The sequence below is a fragment of the Saccostrea cucullata genome, unplaced genomic scaffold, assembly GCF_032062105.1.
Source record: "Saccostrea cucullata isolate Sc308-1 unplaced genomic scaffold, CSIRO_AGI_Scuc_v1 ctg10456, whole genome shotgun sequence".
Classification (NCBI taxonomy): Eukaryota; Metazoa; Mollusca; class Bivalvia; order Ostreida; family Ostreidae; genus Saccostrea; species Saccostrea cuccullata.
The window spans coordinates 6,833-20,003 of NW_026923945.1; the positions used below are offsets into that span (position 1 = coordinate 6,833).

At 33.2% G+C, this 13,171-nt stretch overlaps 2 long non-coding RNA genes across 3 annotated transcripts; one reads left to right on the forward strand and one right to left on the reverse strand.

Moving 5' to 3' along the window:
- The first annotated feature begins 4,129 nt into the window (after window positions 1-4,129).
- LOC134265310 (uncharacterized) lies at window positions 4,130-7,526 on the forward strand. The gene is made up of 4 exons (XR_009991724.1): window positions 4,130-4,185; window positions 4,900-5,001; window positions 6,821-7,033; window positions 7,250-7,526. It is a non-coding gene; the product is annotated as an uncharacterized LOC134265310 (long non-coding RNA).
- Window positions 6,976-12,839, reverse strand: LOC134265308 (uncharacterized). 2 transcript variants are annotated; one of them, XR_009991722.1, is made up of 4 exons: window positions 12,791-12,839; window positions 8,212-8,304; window positions 7,310-7,484; window positions 6,976-7,063 (listed from the first exon to the last, which is right to left on the reverse strand). It is a non-coding gene; the product is annotated as an uncharacterized LOC134265308 (long non-coding RNA). The 2 variants fall into 2 exon arrangements; XR_009991723.1 differs by having other exon boundaries at window positions 6,978-7,063; window positions 7,313-7,484.
- Between the last annotated feature and the right edge of the window lie 332 nt (window positions 12,840-13,171).

Sequence of the window (13,171 nt, forward strand, 5' to 3'; positions counted from 1 at the left end):
AAAATATGATGTCAATTTTTGCTTGCTTAAGTAGCGCATAAAATATCTACCAAACTAAGTGATTTTGTCTTCAAATACTGGGCAAGTTCTTATAATTGAGAGTTGTCTTACTGGTAGCTTGTCTAGCATTGTAGTGCATATGCAAGATGTTTTTTTTTTCACTTTACTATCTGGTTTTATCTCTTTGTATGATATATAATTTTATATTGTGTGTGGACTCTACACACTGATAGATGTTTGAAGTTATAAATCTAACTTTATCATCACTGTAATGAAAATGAACTGTCTATCCCAACATTAACAATATTTCAGTGACATTGCATCTTACTGAACGGTGTGTCGATTTACCCAAATGGAGCCAAAGGTGACTCAAATGGACTTCTGTAGACTTTATATCAAAACTAAAATGCATCTACAGTTAATTCTCGATAAACCGCCACCTTTTGTGATTTAGAAATCATGGCGTTATAACGAATTTGGCGATGAATTGAATTTCCCATCTTTTAGGAAACAAGAAGTAGAGTTACCGTTCTTAGAAATACCATAAAGCGTTTCTCTTCTTATAATTACATGTACATGTATAAAAAACATATTTCTAAATTTCAAAATACTTCAAGTAATTTTTTATGTACAATTTCTATAAAACAAAATGTGCAGTTATGAAATAAAGTACATGTGCATCTATGTACATGTAAATCGGCACGTCTGATATTGAAAAAAACATGCTGGGTCGATTGTCGTGATATATTGCTGACAGTACGTTAAAATGGTTTCTTGAATAAATTTATTGTTTATGGCATCATTGTTAATGAAACGTTCACAATTTATACCATATACCGGCAAACTTTGCATTGTTTAAAGCAGAGATCATCAAAATTCGGCGTACTTTCACAACTACCCTTTTCGTGGCGAAGCCGTGACTAAATGACTTTTGCTTTCTGCATTTTGAGATACACCGGTTTGAAGGAGACTGGCTACAGCTAGCTCCTGAATAGCTCTGCAAAACTGAATAGGTACATGTACATGGAGGGAAAAGGTTCTGTAATGAAACCTATTCCACAGAAACCTGGAAATAGCATCTGCAATTTATTTATTATTATTATTTTTATAATATACAGTCAATGGACAAAAGTATTCGTCATTTTCAAAATGGCGTCGCGTTGTTTACGTTCACAACGGGAGTTTTAAACGTAGATTTTTATACTTAATATTAAAGTCACTTACCTAATATTTGGTCAGATTTCCTTTCATACGTATTACTTCTTTAATCCGATCTGGAATGGATGCATAGAGGCTGTGAACGTATTCCAAGGGGATGTTTTCCCACACTTGTCTGATTGCCTGAAACAGCTGATCGCGACTTTCAATAGTTGCGGACATGCCTTTAAGCTCTCTTTTGATCTTTAACCAAATGTTTTCAATCACATTTAAATCTGGAGACTGAGCTGGCCAATCTGTGCAGTTAATATTATTTTCGGTCATATAGTTTTTCACTACGAGAGCCCTATGTACGGGAGCATTATCGTCTTGGAAAACATAGTCTTTGTTCGGGAAATGTCTGGCAATTACAGGCCATAAATTATTGTCAACTATTTCCAAGTATTTGAGTGCATTTATATTACCTTCGACAGGTACAATAGTTCCCATACCATCAAAACACATGCATCCCCAGATCATAAGTGTTACCCTCCTTTTCGATGGCGGACAAATCAAATGGGGACTGTTCGCTTCGGCGTCCTTTCTCCACACATACACACGGTTATCTGTCCCGATAACTGGTTGCAAGTGGCGAGACCATAATTTAACCTTACTTGTGTCTTGCATTACATTTATCGGCGAAACAAACGATAATTATTTTTATTTTATCTTGTTAAAATACTGTTTTACTTACAATAGATCGGTTTTGATTGCGAGTTTTACTGTTTACTAATCATAATTTGTTCTCTCGACTGACTCGAGTGCAAACAGCTGATTAAGTTGGATGCCGATCTCGATGTTTAAAAACATTAAACAGTTTATAGTACACTTCTGCTGTCGCTTTCTTTTCCCAAATAGTTTTTTTTTAAGTCAAATAAAAAATATTTAATTAAATTAGTCATATATTGCCCTTCTTCTTGCGTACTTTTAGAGATGAAGTATCATATGAAAGCCCAGATCAGATGCCGATCGCGATGCAATAGCGTCGAATGTCAAACACTTATTTTTCAAGATTTTTCTGAAAATATTCAAAAAACCAGAATTCTTTAACAGTCTTGGAACTTTATTACTTCGATTTTACTTCATTTTAAACACTAATTGCGTCTTTATAAGGCGATTACAACTTTCTCTGGGTCTAATTATACGAGTGCTGAATTGCAAGGCTACCGCTTTTTTGAGAGCGACACTGAGCACTAGCGACAGTTTTCACTGGTACACCGGTACTTATTATTTGGTTTGCAAGTTATCCCCTCTGGATCCTATTTTTGATTGTACATTTACACATATCGACCATTTAATGTCATCCTTTTATGTTCCTCACAATTAAGAATAATACAAGACTGTATATGCTTTTTCAAGTCTTTAATAAAGAACAAAAGTCAGAAAGTACAATATATGGCCTGTGAATTTCTTAAAAAATAAATCATCGTTTTCTTGAAAACTATTTGTGGTTTCCGTATCTACTCTACTTCGTCAATGCAGGGGTGGGTAGTTTTAGTCAAACCGGATGTTGGCTTCTTCATCGTAACGGCTAAAACCTATAAGGGTTTTGACTTTTCCGGAATTTTTCACCGATTTTACAGATTCACTTTAAAATTTCAAGTGGGGCGCATTCCTCTCGGAAAAAAATTCATGTATAAAATCAAACATTGGTATCTTACGCGTATTTTTCAACAAGTTTTTTTCTCCGAGAGGAATGCGCCCCATGCGTAAATTTAATATTTACGAATGTCGTTTGCTCAGCTGCGCATGCAGAAAGCAAATTTACTTTTATATAATTCGATGTTAATAAAACCTCGCACGGCAAGTATTAAGTCTTTCATAGGATAAGTTACTGTTAATTATGTAAACACAACCAGAAATCCTTTTGTTAAGCATATATGCATTATTTATGCGGGTAATTAGGGTAGGCTAAACAGATTCTAATATAGCCTAGTTCTCAGTTCAATTAAAAACATAATAAAATGTAGAAATGTTTTCGCGTTAGTCTATGCTTTCCACATCTGCATGTCTATTGTGGACCACTGTTAAACAGAAGTCCTCCAAAGTAGCCAGGTTATAACTATAAGGTCTATTTGCTTTTTTTTCTCTCTCAACATTTGACAAGTCGTCAGTATTTTCTCGTGACGTCACAATGTACAGAAAATGACGTCAAAGTTTTTAGGGAACTTCAATATTTTTCGTACTCGTGGTGATTGTAGATCAATAACTTTAGATGTTCAAAAAATATCAATTTTTGAAAATTTTAAATAAATAACATTATTACTATTTAAAGTTTACTTAGTACATAGGCTTCAATATGTATTCTGTGTGTTACATAATCATTATCGCGCATCGGGTAGATCGCGAGTGATTAACTTGTAAATGTCTACAGGTCAGATACAGTATATGTTCACTCAATCTTTTCATGGTTATATTTTGCTCAGACATTGATATTTTTCATTTAGTCATGTTCCAGAGAGCGTGCGAGAGAGTGAGAGGGAGATCCACTAATATTTCAATAATTTGTAGATTATGCTTTTTAAAAATTAGTTTATACTCTGTCCCACCAAGTTACTGTAAGCACTTTTCGCATAATATCTCAAAATATATAAATACCTTGGCCTTCAACCCGCTTCCGATTGATAGATCATTTTTTTTCCAACCTTCCTCCGTTTATCCGAACCCTCGGGGTCAACCAGTGCAAACACACGGCGGCAAATTCAAAGTCTACGGAGATTTAACATTGTCAAAATGGCCACCACTTCGGAAGGGGATCATCCATTGTTCGTAATTTTCCGTACGTTGCCGTCAGTAAGGAAATGACGTCACACACGTTCGGGAGTGCTCTATGGTTATCGACGTCCGAAAAACCTATAACGCCCGAGACTTCCAAGTATATATTTATATTACAAGAAATTACGTCTTCAACAAAACTTTCATACCCAGACCCAGACCGAAGGGACCAAAGATTCATAAAAGGGTTATTCACTGCATAAAGGCAAAGAGGTATGACTCAATTCATACATAACATTTCGATAAAACAATCGAGGCTAGGCTACTGCAAATTTAGCTCAAGTGAAATTAGTTTTATAATTTATCACCCAAAACGTAACACTAGCTAGAGATCAATCAAAGTAATATAACTAGTATTAAGATTTTTAAAAATTATAAATGCTGCCTTACCTTAACGTTTCACCTTAGCTTTCCTTATAAATCCAACTCCTTATAGTTTGTTAAAAAACTGTAACACACGGTCAAAATAAGTATCATATTATCGTTTCTATGTCACAGTATGTGAACAATTAAGTGATGTCCTCACATGCACATACCACAGTATTCCTTGACTTTGTTATACTTCCAACTCTTTGAACACATAAATCCTTCGTTGATATTTTATTTTTAATCTAGAGCAAAACAACATTTGTTGTCTGCATCAAACTACGTCACCAATGAATTTTGACCTTGCCCTTACAAACCTTCCTGTAATATCGGTGTTTGGTAAATTCAGACCCAGGATATACATTTTTGTTTACCTTAAATATAACAGAATACCAAGATTTAAAATATTCCTATACACATAAAATTAAAATACATAACGCAAGTGTGAAGGATTATGATTTTTAAAAATATATTATAATTTTTTTCCCTTCTCTATTTCAATAAAACAATTTAACAGATAAAATATTTTATGAGTTTTCAGAACAAAAATTTTCATTGCAGGAATCTGAATAGCTGCCTGGTGCAACTACAAGATAGAAAAGCACAAACATGTACATTATATATATTAAGCCATAAGTACCTACAGATACATGTATATTGAAGGTATGAAATAATGCAGGTTTCTCGAGTTTGATTTTTGAGTCCCAGTAAAATTTCAAAGTAAGTTTATTCATTAACAATTAGTACACAAACATACATATATGCCTATATCATATACCTAATAGTGTATCAGCCTTGATACAGATGTTTTGGACTAGGTGAGACAGCGCCTAGCAAGGCCAACAAAAAATAATTGTCTTGTTTCCTGCTACCAGCCTGGAAAAAATTGGGTAGGTAGGCAGGAAAATTATTTTATTTTTTAATTTCTTTTTATTTTCGATATGAACTAATAAAAAACCAAATTAAACATGTCATAGACCAATATTTTCATTACAAATTAAATTTTGTCTTTTGATGCATGACTCAAGTGGTATGTTATGAAAATCCATATTTAAAACATATAGTATCATAAAATACCACTTGAATATACATTATTTTTTTTCAGTTTTGGAACATGAAATTATGGAAATTCCAGATTTTTTCCAAACCTAAAAAACTTTAGGGTCAGGTGCAAAAAATTAGGGTAGGTTGGGTAACAGGAAACGAGACTATTTTTTTTTTGGGCCTGAGTAGAGCTGTCTTGCTCTCGGGGCCTAGATATCTCTGTCTCGGCCCATTGTTAAGGGGCTGTCTTGCCCTCAAATGTCAAATCATTATTTCTGTTTATTTATGTGAATTAAGAATAAAATTCATATTTAAGTAATTTAAGTAAGAGATTTTATATCAAAAATTTGTCTAGAATCTTTAAAAATTATTTATGGTAGAATATAGAGAAAATTGTTTATAAAATTGTAAAATACTTTGGAATCATTTTATTATACCTGTCTAAAATGGGCAAAGAAATTTCGAAATACTTTTACACTAAAACTTGTTTAGTACGAACACAGATATTGTGATTTCACAGATATAGCGAGGTAACCTTGGATCCCCAGCTATGTAAATGTAATGAATTCCTTATACGGATAAAACAAATTATGGTTAAAGCAAAGTAGTTACATAGGTCCCATTGACTTTTCTTTAACAGAGTTTTACTATATAAGGTAAACATTTTGACTTTTTACAAGACCTTTCTGAGAACTTCAAACAACCTTAAAGGACACTGAGAAGTTATAAACATTATCATGATAAAATGAAAACTGTTGCAAGAAAAGATTTAATTTTTAAAGCTTCATTTTGAGATTCTGAATTGAACAAGAGATGTTTGTAAAACACTTATGCCCCCCTCCCCCCAAAATGGAATTTTTCCAAGTCCAAAAGGGCATTACTCTGTCAAAAATGGCACGATCGTACCCAAAACAGAACTTGACCATGATATTTATCTGATAAATCTGCATACCAAATTTCATTGCAGTATGTGCAACCTCTGCAAAAAAAAGTGAAAGGAAACAGCAAATAATTGGAAATTTTTCTAAGTCCAATGGGCATAACTCTGTCAAAAATGGTGTGATCATACCCAAAACAAAACTTGATTTAGATATTCATGTGATAAACCTGTATACCAAATTTCATTTCAGTATGTGCAACAGTTGCGAAGAAAATGAACGGAAACTAAGTGGACCGACCGACAGACAGCAGCAAAGCAATATGCCTTCCCTTCTTCGAAGGGGGTCATAATTATAAATTAAAGAGTTATCCTTCTTGGCTGAGGATCCAAGTACCTTAACAGATTTTTATTAAGTCTTGTAAAATTATAATTTCTTGAAACATAAAACAGTTTTAGATTATAGGATAAACTAGTTTGTTTGAACTGTTTTCATCATTTTATTAAGTAAAATTTAAAAATATTTTAAAAGATAAATGAATTGTTTGTCCTATATTTAAGGATATTAGATCAAAATCAGAAGAATAAATGTCTATAAAAGTCAAGAGCCCACTGATGCTGGAGTCCATGCTGTAGAAAAGACATGAAACAGAAGTGAGAAAATGTCGACATCAGTCATCTATGACTGAAGATGGAGATTGTCTCTATTCTAAAATTTCCGAGGAAAATCTTGTTGTGGCTCATCCAATGATCACTCCATTTGCAGACTACCAGGTAATCTTTGGTTTTGTCAATACTTTGTGCCTGAAAAAAAAAAATAATGATAAAACATTTTAATTCGTCATAAAGATTTCAGTGCATAAAAAATACTTTTAAATTTGTGCAAAGTGAAATTTAAAGATACAATAAAAATTCAGATCGTGCTCATCATATTAATATGAATTATTTACTTATTAAAAATACATATATTTGGTCAATTCTCATTTTCAGGTTCCAGTCTGAAGTATACATAGGAAGAGCAAAATCTTTCTCATTCATATAAACACTTACTACCTGTGATCCAGAAGAATGTCCTGATTGTTTAGTCCAACATAAGATGGATTTCAATCTGACACTTTATTCTGAAAAATTAAGTGAACAGTCTTCTTAATGCAGGCATGTCTTTGTTACAATATCTCGACTCTGCATGGTCATCAAAACTTTGGACTCTTGTGAATTATTCAACCTATAAAAACATAATTTTGTAAGTAATAAAAGTATAATCAAATATTCTATGCTTCAGTTATAATTATATTTTTTTTATCAATGTTTGTTTATTCTTTCAAGTGGTGAGATTGTGCAGTATTACAGGTGCTTAGACACAGATTTGCAGTTAATATTTTCTCAAATTTTCTGTAAAATATTACGACTTATATAACAAGAGGCTCATGAGCCACATCACTTATAATTACCTGAATAGCTTTGACCATGCAGTTCTTTACCAAATTTCCTCCTTGTTATACCTTTTGTGACCCAACTTAACCCCTGTAGTCTTAATTTGAACAATTTAAAATCTACACTACCCCACAATGATTCATAAGTTTCAGCTTTGCTTGCCTAGTACCGGTAATTCCCAAGAAGAAGATTTTTTAGAGATTTTTCTTGTATATTTCATTGTAAAACTTGAGTTCCCTATTGTGGTCCCACCCTACACCAGGGGTCATAATTAAATAATTTAGAATCTACACTACCCCAGGATGCTTCTGCATAAGTTTCAACTTTTCTGGCCCAGTAGTTCTCTGGAAGAAGATTATGAATGCTGAGGGAAAAATATACACTTGAAAGATTAGAGGGAAAATTGTAACATGTATACACATCTGACAGGTGCTCAGAGCTTCAAAAAATCATTCTCAATACATGTATTTAAAAGAGACAGGATATTTTGAAGATCTTGAATATTATAGTAAACTTACTGCTTTTGTTATGCATATCATCTTTGCTTTAGTCAAAGGTTTCTGGTCTGCTTCTCTCCTTATACTGCAGTGGCTAAATCAAGCTTAACATTGCTGAAAGAAGATAAAGTGTCATAAAAGAGTACAGGACATCAATTTCATTATAAACTATAGTGTTCCAAGGAACACATATGTCACCTGCTTTTAGCATCTTTAAAGATGTATCTATAAAATCTAAGAGTGGTCAGCTATTTTTATGCTACTAGCATATACAGAATGCATCCCTCAACTGAATATTTAAGTTAAAATCATCATAAATAATTATTTATCATTTTACATGTGTTACGTGTTTCAAAGCAATTGTCTTATTGCACGATCCACTTTGTGGGATTCCATCCCAATGTATTTTCATAATATTTAAGATATCAGTTTGTGCGGTTTACTGAATATCATACAGTTTAAAAAAACAGTTTTATGAGCTCATAAACATGTATAAAATTAATGTTAATTATCAACACCCGTCACTCAATATTCAAAAGTCTTTAGTTAATTTAAATTTTCTGGGGTATCTTTGTAAAGTAGGTCAAAGTTCAAGTCAACCAAATACAGTACTAGCAAATAAGGACAACAATATAAACAAATTTCTTTCATGTACTCAGACTGACCCATCAAAACTACTCCAACCCAATCATTTTTTCAGCACTTTGAATTTTTGATTTCTTAAAAAAAAATGTTTTATTTATTAGAAATAGATACTGTTTCCTTTTAAAATTGTGGTATGTGATTTCTACTGGATGCTTTTAGATTAAATTTTTTTTTATTGATAAATATTTCATCTGTCTAGATATCCAGTGTGTATTGAAAATATTAATAAATTTATGAGTCTGGAATTTTTTAATGACACTTTGATATCAATTTGATCAATACTATTAAGCCAAAAAAAAAGATACCTACCTACCCACCTTGAAAAATATGTGTCAGAGTACATCAAACATAAATATTTTAACTAGAACTGTCCAAACGGGACAAAATACCCCCCGCTGGGTTTTTCAGAAGTAAGTTTTTCCTTAATAAAGATATGTATCAAACATGAATTATGAATTTTTTCTTCCAGTGACCTTGAACTTCCCCCAAATGACCTTGGGTCAAGGTCATGACACACCCTTGGGTCATGGGCAAACTTTGTGTGAAATGAGAACCTACCAAGTGTATCCATAAGAAAAATATGGACCGGACACGAATTATGAAATTTTTCTTCCAGTGACCTTGAACTTCTCCAAATGACCTTGGGTCAAGGTCATAACACACCCTTGGGTCATGGGCAATCTTTGTGTGAAATGAGAACCTACCAAGTTTATCCATAAGAAAGATATGGACTGGACACGAAATATGAAATTTTTCTTCCAGTGACCTTGAAGTTCCCCAAATGACCTTGGGTCAAGGTCATGACACACCCTTAGGTCATGGGCAATCTATGTGTGGAGTAGTAGATTCTAATGTCCCTCTGTAAGAAAGATATGGACCGGACACGATTGCACAGACAGGCGGACAAGGTGATTCCTATATACCCCCCCCCCAAACTTCGTTTGCGGGGGGTATAATTATCATGGCCTACGGTTTTTAAAACAAGTACTTTAAATGAAAATCTAGGGATTAAGGAAACAGAAATTTTCAAATTAAGTTCACATTTAAGCAGTATAGGACTTTACAGAAAAATAAAGTGCCACATCACAGCATGATACGCCCGTCAAAAAATTACAATTACAATGTATCTTAAACAGTTAAAAGTGCAGGAAAATCATGTCAACCTTGTTTTTAAGATTTCAATGATTTTTACACACCTTAAAAAATTTGTTTATCCATCTCCTGTGGTGGATTATTATAATTATAAGAAATATCGCATCATTCATAGATTTCTATACCTTGCCAAATGCCTATCATATTAAACAGTATCAAATAAGTCTTCACAACTTAATCTCTACCTTGTTAATTTTGGAAATAAAAGGCTGGCCATCAAATATAAACTGACCAACAGTTCTGTCTAATTCCCGAAGGATACAGATAAGACCATGCTCTGAAGAAATGAAAGAGACATGCAGCTAGCCTTCCTACATTGAACACATTAATTAATCTTTAACTGGATGCTTGTCTACTCATTACTCCCAAAAGATTATTGGATCTGCACTATCTACCATAAAACATTTTTAAAACATATAAAACATCAATGATTTTTTTTTTAGATTTAATGTCAGACAGTTAATTGTTAATATGCAATTCATATGGACATGCAGATTCCACCCCTACCCCCATAAAATTAATTTTTAAGTTCATAATATTATGTAATATCAAAATAGTTTAATATGCAATATCAAATTTGTTTTAATTACTTCTCATCAAATTCATTTTAAAACTTCGGCTAGCCAACAAGAGCTATTTTTAATTCAACAGGCTTACCCATTTGGCCCAATACTCAAGGGATATAGATAGCACCGATGCTCTTACAGCTACTCCTCACACTAAACTCATTAATTTCTCTCTCTAATTTGACATGCAATTTTCTGTTATCAAAGTTCTTCTTGACCAGTGCTTGATAATTAGACTCATGGGGGTGGTGGAATTTCTCTAACATACATTATATTTGTTATAGATTGCTGTCAAGTATATGCTAAAAAAATATGTATTTTCTTGATTTAACATTTTTCTAGTAAGGTTAGTGCAATAGTTTTACATTTTTTTGAATGTGTAAATGAATAGAAAAAAAAACATTTTTTTTTTGTTAAATTCAACTTAAATTAAAGGTCACAGTGACCTTGAAATAGGTCGCGACACACCTTCTACCTAAGATGCATAAACTGGCCAAGTTTGATGATTCTAAGTCTAACAGTTTTCTAGTTATGGACCGGACAGGATTTTTCCATATTTGGCTATAACTTTTTAATTATAGGTCAGAGCGACCTACTTTTTGTGCGCGACACACCTTCTACCCAAGATGTATCAGCTGACAAAGTTTGATAACTCTAGGCCTTATAGTATTAAAGTTATGAGCCGGACACGAGAAAAGCTAACAGATGGACGGACGGACGGATAGACAGACAGACAGACAGACACGAAGCCTGTAACATAATACGTCCCGTCTTAAGACGGGCGTATAAAAACGATGCTGTTCAGGCCATGTGCAGCTTTAAAATAGTCTTGCCCTCTCCCAACTCATGATTTATAGGTTGGTAGGTAATAAGGTATATGAGAAAATTATTCTCAGAAAAATTAATCATAAATTAATAATTTATTCTCCAGAATATTAAAAAAGTTACTTGCTTCCTGGAGATTAAAAAAAAAGTTTTGAGTCATTTTAGCCAGTTGGTTGGGACAGGGCAATCAAAATTTTTTTTCGAGATAACCAGACTGAGAATTTGAACTCTGAATATGTGCATGACAGCTAGTATTAATGGAAATTTCCCTCTGATGTTACATGTATATCAATTTTATTTAAAAGTCTGTACTCAGATGAAATGATTCAGCTTATCTTAACTTCTTATGCTGATCAAATTATTCAGACATGTTCTTTTATTTATTTTTTCTGTTTTCCTTTCATGAATAATTAATTAATTAATTGTATACTGTTTAACGTCCCTCTCCAGAATATTTCACTGATATGGAGACGTCACCATTGCCGGTGAAGGGCTGCAAATTTAGGCCTATGCTCGGCACTTAAGGCCTTTGAGCAGGGAGGGATCTTTATCGTGCTACACCTGCTGTGACACAGGGCCTCGGTTTAAACAGTCTCATTCGAAGGACCGCCCCATTTAGTCGCCTTTTACAACAAGCAAGGGGGTAGAGGACCTATTCTAACCTGGATCCCCACGGGACTCCTTTCATGAATACTACATATATAATTACTTTTCCATTTAAACTGCAAGGTCAAGACAAATCATTATTTTCTGAAACAGTACCTGCATATTCATCTACCTTATGCCTGTTTCTGCTAATTAATTCATCAATATGCATGCATGTACATAAATGACCATTATACTAGAACTCAATCCAAACACTTGATGAAAAAATACATGCACATTTTAATATTACAAAAAGTTTTGAAAAATAATTCCAAAATGTGTTATCTATTGAAAACTCTGTTTTGATGTCCCTAGGGTGTTGATACTACACATAAATGAAAAAATAAAAATGCACTTTAGATCTCTAACTTGTTATTTATTTGCCAAATGCATGTACATGAAATGTTATAATAAATTGGAAAATGAAAGTAGGAATAAAATTTTTAAACTTTAGTTACTATGTTAACTAGCTGTTATTTTCTTTTTGGTATTATTTCACCTAATTGTTTAACCATATTCGTGTTCTTTTATAATCATAGAAACACCCCTTTACATTTTTCACACATGGGCTTACATACAGACCGTTCCAGAACACGAACGGTTAACCATGAGCACTAACAAGAGAGCTGTTGTTCTAATGTCAGCAATATCACGCGTTTTGAAATATATATATTCTTAGCATTTGTAGACACTTCTTTCTTGTGTGTATATAAGCTAGTAAAAGAACAACAGCTCCAAAAATACCATAGAATAAATAAACAACTTACGTTTTAATCACTGGGCCTGGCGAGCTTGCATCATCATGTCAACAGCCATTATCCACAAGTTCAACAAGGAGGAAATATTGCTGTTTTGTGTTTGATTGTGAATAATTATGACATATATATGTTATAAAAAGAGTGGTAAAAAAGTAGTTTCCGACATCGCTCATCATAAGGTGTTTTACAAGAAAAGACCGAAAGTGACATAAAAAATTATTTTGTCCTAGAAGTCTTTCAGGGCAGGCCGTCCCTAAATAAATAAATGATATTTCGATAGATTGGATGTAAGGAATAATTCAAGATCAGGCACGTAGCATCTATTTTGAAAGTGGAGGGGGGGGGGAGGGGGCAGCCACAGAATTTTTTTTAACTTCCCTAAAAAACTTA